Source organism: Scyliorhinus torazame, chromosome 16 (assembly GCF_047496885.1).
Source record: "Scyliorhinus torazame isolate Kashiwa2021f chromosome 16, sScyTor2.1, whole genome shotgun sequence".
Lineage (NCBI taxonomy): Eukaryota > Metazoa > Chordata > Chondrichthyes > Carcharhiniformes > Scyliorhinidae > Scyliorhinus > Scyliorhinus torazame.
In genome coordinates, this window is record NC_092722.1 from 58972339 (window position 1) to 58983761 (window position 11423).

Genomic DNA, 11423 nt, shown 5'->3' on the forward strand with positions numbered 1-11423 from the left:
GGATGTGGGAGTTGGCGTGGCTGTGGGAGTTGGCGGGGATGTGGGAGTTGGAGGGGCTGTGGGAGATGGCGGGGCTGTGGGAGTTGGCGGGGATGTGGGAGTTGGTGGGGATGTGGGAGTTGGCGGGGATGTGGGAGTTGGCGGGGCTGTGGGAGTTGGAGGGGATGTGGGACTTGGCGGGGATGTTGGAGTTGGCGGGGATGTGGGTGTTGGTGGGGCTGTGGGAGCTGGCAGGGGTGTGGGAGTTGTCGGGGATGTGGGAGTTGGCGGGGATGTGGGTGTTGGCGAGGCAGTGGGAGTTGGCAGGGATGTGGGACTTGGCGGGGATGTGGGCGTTGGCGGGTTGTGGGAGTTGACGGGGCAGTGGGAGTTGGCGGGTGTGTGGGTGTTGGTGGGCATGTGTGAGTTGGCGGGGAAGTGGGAGTTGGCAGGGATGTGTGAGTTGGCGGGGCTGTGGGAGTTGGCGTGGCTGTGGGAGTTGGCGGGGATGTGGGAGCTGGCGGGGAGGTGGGAGTTGGAGGGGCTGTGGGAGTTGGAGGGGCTGTGTGAGTTGGCGGGGCTGTGGGAGTTGGCGGGGATGTGGGAGTTGGCGGGGCTGTGGGAGTTGGAGGGGCTGTGGGAGTTGGCGGGGATGTGGGAGTTGGCGGGGATGTGGGAGCTGGCGGGGCTGTGGGAGTTGGTGGGGATGTGGGAGTTGGCGGGGATGTGGGAGTTGGTGGGGATGTGGGAGTTGTCGGGGATGTGGGAGTTGGCGGGGATGTGGGAGTTGGCGGGGATGTGGGAGCTGGCGGGGCTGTGGGAGTTGGTGGGGATGTGGGAGTTGGCGGGGATGTGGGAGTTGGAGGGGCTGTGGGAGTTGGCGGGGATGTGGGAGTTGGCGGGGCTGTGGGAGTTGGAGGGGATGTGGGACTTGGCGGGGATGTTGGAGTTGGCGGGGATGTGTGAGTTGGCGGGGATGTGGGTGTTGGTGGGGATGTGGGAGATGGCGGGGCTATGGGAGTTGGCGGGGATGTGGGTGTTGGCGGGAATGTGGGAGTTGGCGGGGATGTGGGTGTTGGCCGTGCTGTGGGAGTTGGCCGGGATGTGTGAGTTGGTGGGGATGTGGGAGTTGGTGGGGATGTGGGAGTTGGCGGGGATGTGGGAGTTGGCGGGGATGTGGGAGTTGGTGGGGATGTGGGAGTTGGCGGGGATGTGGGAGTTGGCGGGGATGTGGGAGTTGGCCGTGCTGTAGGAGTTGGCGGGGATGTGTGAGTTGGTGGGGATGTGGGAGTTGGCGGGGATGTGGGAGTTGGCGGGGATGTGGGAGTTGGCGGGGATGTGGGAGTTGGCGGGGATGTGGGAGTTGGCAGGGATGTGGGAGTTGGCGGGGATGTGGGAGTTGGCGGGGATGTGGGAGTTGGCGGGGATGTGGGTGTTGGCCGTGCTGTGGGAGTTGGCGGGGATGTGGGAGTTGGCGGGGATGTGGGAGTTGGCGGGGATGTATGAGTTGGCGGGGATGTGGGAGTTGGCGGGGATGTGTGAGTTGGCGGGGATGTTGGAGTTGGCGGGGATGTGTGAGTTGGCGGAGATGTGGGAGATGGCGGGGCTATGGGAGTTGGCGGGGATGTGGGTGTTGGCGGGAATGTGGGAGTTGGCGGGGATGTGGGTGTTGGCCGTGCTGTGGGAGTTGGCGGGGATGTGTGAGTTGGTGGGGATGTGGGAGTTGGCGGGGATGTGGGAGTTGGTGGGGATGTGGGAGTTGGCGGGGATGTGGGAGTTGGCGGGGCTGTGGGAGTTGGTGGGGATGTGGGAGTTGGTGGGGATGTGGGAGTTGGTGGGGATGTGGGAGTTGGCGGGGATGTGGGAGTTGGTGGGGATGTGGGAGTTGGTGGGGATGTGGGAGTTGGCGGGGATGTGGGAGTTGGTGGGGCTGTGGTTCTTGGCGGGGATGTGGGAGTTGGCGGGGATGTGGGAGTTGGCGGGGATGTGGGATTTGGCGGGGATGTGGGAGTTGGCGGGGATGTGGGAGTTGGCGGGGATGTTGGTGTTGCTGGGGATGTGGGAGTTGGCGGGGATGTGGGAGTTGGCGGGGATGTGGGAGTTGGAGGGGCTGTGGGCATTGGCGGGGATGTGGGCATTGGCGGGGATGTGGGAGCTGGCGGGGATGTGGGAGTTGGTGGGGCTGTGGGAGTTGGCGGGGATGTGGGAGTTGGCGGGGATGTGGGAGTTGGCGGGGATGTGGGAGTTGGCGGGGATGTGGGAGTTGGTGGGGCTGTGGGAGTTGGCGGGGCTGTGGGGGTTGGCGTGGCTGTGGGAGTTGGCGGGGATGTGGGAGCTGGCGGGGCTGTGGGAGTTGGTGGGGATGTGGGAGTTGGCGGGGATGTGGGAGTTGGCGGGGCTGTGGGATTTGGCGGGGATGTGGGATTTGGCGGGGCTGTGGGAGTTGGCGGGGCTGTGGGATTTGGCGGGGATGTGGGAGTTGGCGGGGCTGTGGGATTTGGCGGGGATGTGGGATTTGGCGGGGTTGTGGGAGTTGGCGGGGCTGTGGGATTTGGCGGGGATGTGGGATTTGGCGGGGCTGTGGGAGTTGGCGGGGCTGTGGGATTTGGCGGGGATGTGGGATTTGGCGGGGATGTGGGAGTTGGCGGGGCTGTGGGATTTGGCGGGGATGTGGGATTTGGCGGGGCTGTGGGAGTTGGCGGGGCTGTGGGATTTGGCGGGGATGTGGGATTTGGCGGGGCTGTTGGATTTGGCGGGGATGTGGGATTTGGCGGGGATGTGGGATTTGGCAGGGCTGTGGGTGTTGGCGGGGCTGTGGGAGTTGGCGGGGCTGTGGGATTTGGCGGGGATGTGGGATTTGGCGGGGATGTGGGATTTGGCGGGGCTGTTGGATTTGGCGGGGATGTGGGATTTGGCGGGGATGTGGGATTTGGCAGGGCTGTGGGTGTTGGCGGGGCTGTGGATGTTGGCGGGGCTGTGGGATTTGGCGGGGATGTGGGATTTGGCGGGGCTGTGGGAGTTGGCGGGGCTGTGGGATTTGGCGGGGATGTGGGTTTTGGCGGGGATGTGGGATTTGGCGGGGCTGTGGGAGTTGGCGGGGCTGTGGGATTTGGCGGGGCTGTGGGATTTGGCGGGGATGTGGGATTTGGCGGGGATGTGGGATTTGGCGGGGATGTGGGATTTGGCGGGGCTGTTGGATTTGGCGGGGATGTGGGATTTGGCGGGGATGTGGGATTTGGCAGGGCTGTGGGTGTTGGCGGGGCTGTGGATGTTGGCGGGGCTGTGGGATTTGGCGGGGATGTGGGATTTGGCGGGGCTGAGGGAGTTGGCGGGGCTGTGGGATTTGGCGGGGATGTGGGATTTGGCGGGGCTGTGGGATTTGGCGGGGCTGTGGGAGTTGGCGGGGCTGTGGGATTTGGCGGGGATGTGGGATTTGGCGGGGCTGTTGGATTTGGCGGGGATGTGGGATTTGGCGGGGATGTGGGATTTGGCAGGGCTGTGGGTGTTGGCGGGGCTGTGGATGTTGGCGGGGCTGTGGGATTTGGCGGGGATTGGAGTTGGCGGGGCAGTGGGAGTTGGCAGGGATGTGGGATTTGGCGGGGATGTGGGACTTGGCGGGGATGTGGGAGGTGGCGGGGCTGTGGGAGTTGGTGGGGATGTGGGAGTTGGCTGGGATGTGGGAGTTGGCTGGGATGTGGGACTTTGCGGGGATGTGGGATTTAGCGGGGATGTGGGACTTGGCGATGTTGTGTGTGTTGGCGGGGCTGTGGGATCTGGCGGGGATGTGGGAGTTGGCAGGGATGTGGGATTTGGCGGGGATGTGGGAGATGGCGGGGATGTGGGATTTAGCGGGGATGTGGGACTTGGCGGGGATGTGTGAGTTGGCGGGTGTGGGAGTTGGTGGGGATGTCGGAGTTGGCTGGAATGTGGGACTTGGCGGGGCTGTGGGATTTGGCGGGGTTGTGTGTGGTGGCGGGGCTGTGGGATTTGGCGGGAATGTTGGAGTTAGTGGGGATGTGGGATGTGGGAGTTTGCTGGAATGTGAGGCTTGGCGGGGCTGTGGGAGTTGGCGTGGTTGTGTGTGTTGACGTGGCTGTGGGATTTGGCGGATATGTGGGAGTTGGTGGGGATGTGGGATTTGGAAGCGATGTGGGACTTGGCGTGGCTGTGGGATTTGTGGGGCAGTGGGATTTGGCGGGCAGTGGGATCGCAAGAAGCCAACGCCCGCCAACATTTGAAAAATTCAGGCCCTGCTCTTGAAACTTTTTATCTTGGACTCATCAGAAAAAGGTGAAAGAGTGTCAAATTCCGAAGTGAAGGGCAGCACGGTGGCGCAGTGGTAGCATTGCAGTCTCAAGGCGCTGCGGTCCCAGGTTCGATCCCGGCTCTGGGTCACTGTCCGTGTGGAGTTTGCACATTCTCCCCATGTTTGCGTAGGTTTCGCCCCCACAACCCAAAAAAGTAGGTGGATTGGACATGCTAAATTGCCCCTTAATTGGAAAATATGAATTGGGTACTGTTTAAAAAATTCAGAAGTGAACAGCAATTTACACTGCGTGGAAAACTACTCCCCCCACCTGTTTTTCCCATGCGATCTAAATCGTTGCTTCATTTAAAATTTGGAATTCTTGCATCTGTCCTGACCAGCAAGATAAAATGTTTGGACATTGCGTCTCTCTTTCAGCAATACTCTGGTTCTGTATTACCAAGCAATTAAACGCAGAGTGCATTTGTTTGTGTGGTTGAGGGATGTGCGGGGAGGGGGTTGGTGGTTGGCGAGAGTGGGAAATAGAACGGTAAAGCCTACATTGTTCGTATTTCAACATCGAGGAAGCTGGGCTCAGCCAGAAAGCCGGTGATGCAGGGCTACCTCATGGCTGAACGGAAGAGGAGAGAAGATGCATTAATTAACACAATTCAAAAGGAAGGGAATTCATTTAAAATCAACAAAAACTAAATGAAGGAAAACGTGAAGAGAAATCTTTTTGTGCGGTGGGTCCGCTGGATATGGATTCCCTGGAGAAATATCTGAACAAAACAAAATTAGGGAATTCCTCTGGTCACTCTGTGCTGTGATATTGAACAGCACAGGGAATGGGGACTAAGTGCCTTGCCCTTTCAGAGAGCTGACATGGGTACAATGGCCTGAATGGTCCCCTTTTATCTCACAGAATGCTATCATTCTATAGGAGTGGTTCAATGAAACCACATCTGGGTTTTTGAGGCCCAGTAAGTGCAGATGTTTTTAGTATACACAGGTCTACATTGTTGGCTTGGTAATGGACTAAAGGAAAGAAGGCATTGGCCTGCTGTCAAAGTGCATTCCCCACCGCAAATCCTCACCGCATTGACTTCAGTTTGCACTTATCGCGTTTAATCATGGAGATTTACAACAGTCATGCACCCTCAGACATTTTTGTTTTCAAAGACTTTATCAATTTGATTTGAAAAGTTGCTATTGATTCTGCTTGCCCCAATATTTCTGGGCCATTCTGACCACTCTTTTCAGTGTTTCGGAGACAATTCCAGATTTTTTCATAGTTCTCCCCCCCCCCCCCCCCCCCCCCCCGCCACCCCAATTTGTCTTATCAAACCCGCTCCTCATGTCTTGAATGTCTTTATCAGCTCTCTCCTTAAACTTCTCTGGTCTGATAGACAGACTCCCAGTCCTGCAGCCGCTCCACATAGCCCTGAAATCACCTGAGTGAATCTCCACTGCCGTCTCATTGTTTCATTGACATTGACCCCAGTACATTACATTGTACATTGTACATTGGTCATTGTACATTGTACATTGACCCCAGACCCACAGCAATGTGGTTGACTCTTAATTGCCCTCAGGGATGTGCAATAAATGCGGGCCCAGCCAGCGATGCCCACATCCCATGAACAAATTTTAAAATAATAAAAAAGATACTTGTCGGTCGTGAGTCCGCCGGTGTGGTATCATGGGACACAGCCTCTCAATTGGCCACCTCCCTGCCTGCCATCCAATTAAAGGTGGTAAGAGGGTCGCTGATGCTCCAGGCCCAGTCAGAGGGCCGACAGCCTTGGGAGGACATCAACCTATCTGACAGAGGTGGACGCTGCCAACCACGAGGGCGCCTCTATCTTGAGACGCCATCTTGAAGACATTTATCATCTACTAATATACACTAATCCCAGTGACTCTAGTGGGGGCGGGAGGGGAGGTAACTAAAAGTGACCACGCAGGCCCCTCTGGTCAGTCACCGACATGGAGCTCCCAGCAGGGTGACCAACACTTAGGAAATAAAATAAGGAAGGCTTCAAGCTGCTGAGGGCCATGAGAGGGGTGAATGTGCTCATAATTACCCCTGGTGGCCAACAGCCACATTGCACGTGCTCACATGAGGAAATCCCAAGCTATGGGTGGGATTCCCCCCCCCCCCCCCCCCACCGTGGTATGTTTTGCAGCAGCGGAGGTGACCAGTCATTAGCCGGTGACGGGAATTTTCTGTCCCATTGTTATCAACGGGTTTCCCATTGTTCGCACCCTACACTGCCAGGGAACCTGTAGCAGGTGTGGGGGAGGGTGGGGGGGGGGGCGGGGGGGGGGGGGGGGGGGGGGGGTGGGTGGGGGTGGAGGATCACCATCAACCGTAAGATCCCGTTGATGGGAAAAGCCAGAAAACATCAACCTAAGGTCTTCCACAGACTGTCCCAGAAATAAGGGACAAAAGGTGTCTCTTAGGGGGAAAAGGTCAAAATAAAGGGAGACAGTGGTCAGCGGTAATGTCACGAGACACATAATCCTGAGGCCCAGGCTAGTGCTCTGAGGACATGGGTTCAAATCCCACACTGGCAGCTGGTGGAATTTAAATTCAATTAATAAATATGGAACATAAAGATAGTGTCAATCATGTGGCCATGCCAACTATCGTCACTTGTTGCAAAAATCCACTTGGTTGACCAAGTTTCTCAGAGAGGGACAAAATCTGCCATGTGATTCCAGACCCTCAGCAATGTGGTTGACTCACAACCACCCCTTTGAAATGGCCTAGCGAGCCACTCAGCTCAAGGGCAATTAAGGGTAGGTGATGGATACCGGCCTTGCCAGAAATGCCCACATCTCATGAAGTTGGAATAAAGGAAAGAAATGAAGGAACGTTCCCGTAAAACGCAGGAGAGTTGTTCACTCTGGCTTCCAGGAAACTGTTGGACTTTCGGCTTATCTGGGGGATGGTCCAGTGCCAGGAGGTTGTCCACCATTGGCAGTTTCATCTGTCATCCAGCAAGATTGCTGGAGATGGGAAATTCTCGGCCCGCCAACCCGGCGCCTTCACCTCCTACTTTCCCTCGTGGTCCCCACACAGCCATCTTGGTTGGATGCCGTGCTCCGTGAGTACCGCATTGAAACTTTTCACCATTTGAAAGGCCTCTATTAGCGTCACGCCTTTTCAAGAGAAAACTGTCTCACTTTACTCATCCTTCCCCAAAAGGCATAACTTCGCATTTCTGGTGTCACCCTCGGAATCAAAAGGAGTGCTGAGGTTTAGCACTTGCCTTTTTGACTTTGCGCTCGACACACCTGGGAATCTAGGATTGCAAGTGCTTCCATTTTTATTTTTTTTAAATCGCAGCTTTACCCACTTGTCCTCACAAAACAGCCACAGGAATGTCGAGACCGAAGCAAATTACTGTGGATACTGGAATCTGAAACAAAAACAGAAAATGCTGGACAATCTCAGCAGGTCTGACAGCACCTGTGGAGAGAGAAGGGAGCGAACGTTTTCGAATCTGGATGACCCTTTGACAAAGAGCCACCCGGATGCAAAACTTTAGCCCCCTTCTCTCTGCACAAATGCTGTCAGACCCACGGAAATGTCCAAGTTACCCAAAGCATAAAGAGGGAGCGATTCAGAAATCAACCTGGTGCATCTGACACCATCAGGCACTCTAAGCAGCTCAGTGTGTCGGTAATAAAAACAGTGTGTAACCAACAACAACAAACAGCCCACTCAGACAATTTAAAATGCAAGTTTAGGGATTCTGCTGTGGTGAGCCGGGGAAAAGTGTTTTTGAGTGTCAGGGCAGCAGAGTGCAAAATATTAGTATGGTAAAGAAGTGACAATATAATGGAGGTGCCTGTGCGATTCAGACATAGAGCAAACACGCAGGAAAGCTTCAGATTCTTAGAAACCATGGCTGGTTCTGGAGCTTGTTATGGGCCAGGGTTTAGAGAACCCCAAAGTGTATCATGGAGTTCACCTGACCCACAACTTTTAATAGATTGTGGTATGGGGAGCACACGGCCCAGTCTACAGGTGTGGTACAGCAGAAATCGAAAAGTATTTTTTAAAGCAAAACAATGTTTACTTTATGAACTCAAGTTAACCTTTTTAAAACAAACATTTAAAACTTTGCAACCATTAATTCAAATACAACCTCCAAAGAGTACAACACTAAGTAATGCTTACGCTGTCCTTTTAACATCCAGAAGACTGACAAAAAACATAACCTTTAACCAAAACACATCAGGTTAAAGTCACTACTGAAAACATTTATAATTCTGAATTCACCAAATGATCAAGAGATAGTCTTTTGATGGCAGAGAGAACAGCAGTACAACTGCTTTGTCTGACTTCAGCTCCAACACTGAAAACAAAACTAAAACACACCCTGCAGCAAACAGCCTAAAACAAAAGTAAAAAGCTTACAGACAGCCCAGCTCCACCCACACTCTGACATCACTGATAAACACCCATTTCTTAAAGGTACATTTCTTAAACACCCATTTCTTAAAGGTACTCTCACACGACAAGCTAAACATCTGATACTGAATGAATGTTGAGGCAAAATTTGATAATTGCTGAGAAATAGGCAGGGGGAGGGCTCGAAGCTTCAAACATTGACTGTTCTTTCAGCACGGGCTCTCTGACCTGTCGAGTCTCTCCGCTTGTTTCTCTCTCTAATGTCTAGCACCTGTAGTGTTTTCCCTGTTTTTTTTCTCCTTGCTGCTTCCACAAACGGAAGACAAAGAGCAAACAAATGTTTTCAGAAACGGCATCCAAAGATCCTGGATTACTGCTGCTCCAAAGTTCTGGCACTATATCAACAGCCCTTCCACTGAATGATTTATTTGAGGGAAGAACATGGATTTATAAAATGCCTTGCATGTGACTGCAGGGGCTTCCCAAAATTCTTCATTGCCAAGGAATTAGCCTTTGTAATGTCACAGTAGATCAACACCGGAGCAGAGTTAAACCCTGCAAATTAGACAAATGACCAGCAAATTTGTGTTTGGGTTGAGGAATGAATGTCGGCTTGCAGACTGGCAGAGCTCACTGCTCTTTATCAAGCAGTGTGATCTTTCATATCCACCTGAACGCAGGCAGAACCTTAGGGCGGAATTTCCTCATATTTTTGCAGAGTATGGCAGTGGCTGGGAACGACAACTGCCACTGGCGCCAATGGCAGCTTCCTCTGCCGCACTGTCGGGCACATAGAAAGGAAAATTGAAGGGTGAGGGGGAGGGAGAGGGGGTCCTACGACATCACTCTGGCTCTGAATGAGCCCTGTCCCGTCAGCAACTTTGGTTCTAAACGTCGGGTGTCACGGTGTCACAGTGGTTGGCACTGCTGTCTCACAGCACCAGGGACCTGGGTTCAATTCCGACCTCGGGTGACTGTATTTGTGGAATTTACACGTTTCCCCGTGTCTGCGTGGGTTTCCTCTGGAAGCTCCGGTTTCCTCCCACAGTCCAAAGATGTGCAGGTTAGGTGGATTGGCCATGCTAAATTGCCCCTTAGTATCCAAAATGTTCGGTGGGGTTGCGGGGATAGAGCAAAGGCGCGGTGCTGGGCAGGGTGCTACTTCGGAGGTTTGGTGTTGATGGGCCAAATGGCGCCCTTCTGCACTGTAGGGATTTTACGATTATAAAGGGTGTCCCAATACAAATAATTTCACATAGAACCCCCCCACACCCCGAATCCCGGAATACTCTCCCAGCACTGAGCCATGGCACCGCCTGGGCACTAACCAATTCCAGAGGTCAGTGCCCAGGCAGTGGCAGGGGGCAGTGCTAGGTGGCAATTCCTGGGGGCAGTGCCCGGGCATAACCCTCGCCTACCTGAACCAAGCAGTCACCTGAACTCCTCGGACGGGTTCTGTTAGCCAGGCACACGCCATGGAAGGGTGCACGAACATGATTGGGCAATCTGACTAGGGGATGGGGAGAGGTACCATCGGGTGTGAAGAACTGGTAATTACATTTAAATGGAGATCCTGACGTTCAACGTCGGGATTCCCATTACTTCATTGGCGGGCAGAGGTGGCAAGGACAATCGGAACCGGAGATCAGTTGGCGTAAATTGCATTTGGGACTCCGGTGAGATTTCCTGCTCCCGTTGTCGGCCCTGCCCCAAAAAACAGGAGTGGAACCCCCCAACCTTATTTGACATCCTTCTCAGGCAAGTGCTTTTATGACATTATAACTTATTAAAGGTGCCATATAAATGTAGCTTGTTGTTATTAAGCTCTTCAGTCCCTGGTGTAACTTCAACTCACAGACTCTGACTTTGAGGCAAGAGCAGTGCTATTCGATCGAGCTGACCCACCATTGAACACGTCGCAAGTGTTTCTGATTTCCCTTCCGGTCTTTGGCAGTATGAGGTTTGAGGTATGGGTGTGTGTGTGGCGGGGGGGGCGGCATGTCGAGTTGGGATTGAATTGGTGGAGGAGGTCAGAAAATGGGGCAGTGTCCAGGAATATTGGGTGCCTGCCAGGGATGCTTGGAGTACGTTGTAGCATGGATGTTTCTTCATGGAGCACATGATGGGCCCTGAGCCTATGGAGACAGAGTGCACAAATGTTAGCCTATCAGGAGTTTAGGCACTAGGTTTGTAAGTTTAAACACAATTACTGTTTATTTAAAACGAGAACTATCATGAAATATGCAGCAAATACAACTTGTTAACTATTGATTTATACATAACTCTCACTTAAACTTGCCCCCACCCTCTACACACACAAACACACACATTCACACACAAACACACACATGACAGACAAACACAGAGGGATGGAAAGGGGGAAAAAGAGTAAGTGAATGAGAAAAGAGTCTTTGCTTCAGATGATGGTTCTTAGCAGGCTTTCTTCACAGTAAGCTCGGAGATCACTGTCTTTGATTTGCAGCCTACTGGTTATTCTTGCAGTTTTGAAAATACCATATTCACCTTGGAGAGGCAGATACGTTGTTTCATCAAACCCTGCTGTCATTTTGTGGTCTGTCTCAAAGCCTCTGTAGCTCCAGGATCACGACATCCACAGGCTTTCTGGAGAGAATTTAGCAACAGCTAAAAACCCCATGGATCAATAGTATAATGGCAAAACTAAAAGAAAGGAAAAATAAGGGAATAAACAGGAAGGACCCTTACAATTGTAACAACCCCACCAGATTATGCTGGGCCACTGGAGAGTCACAT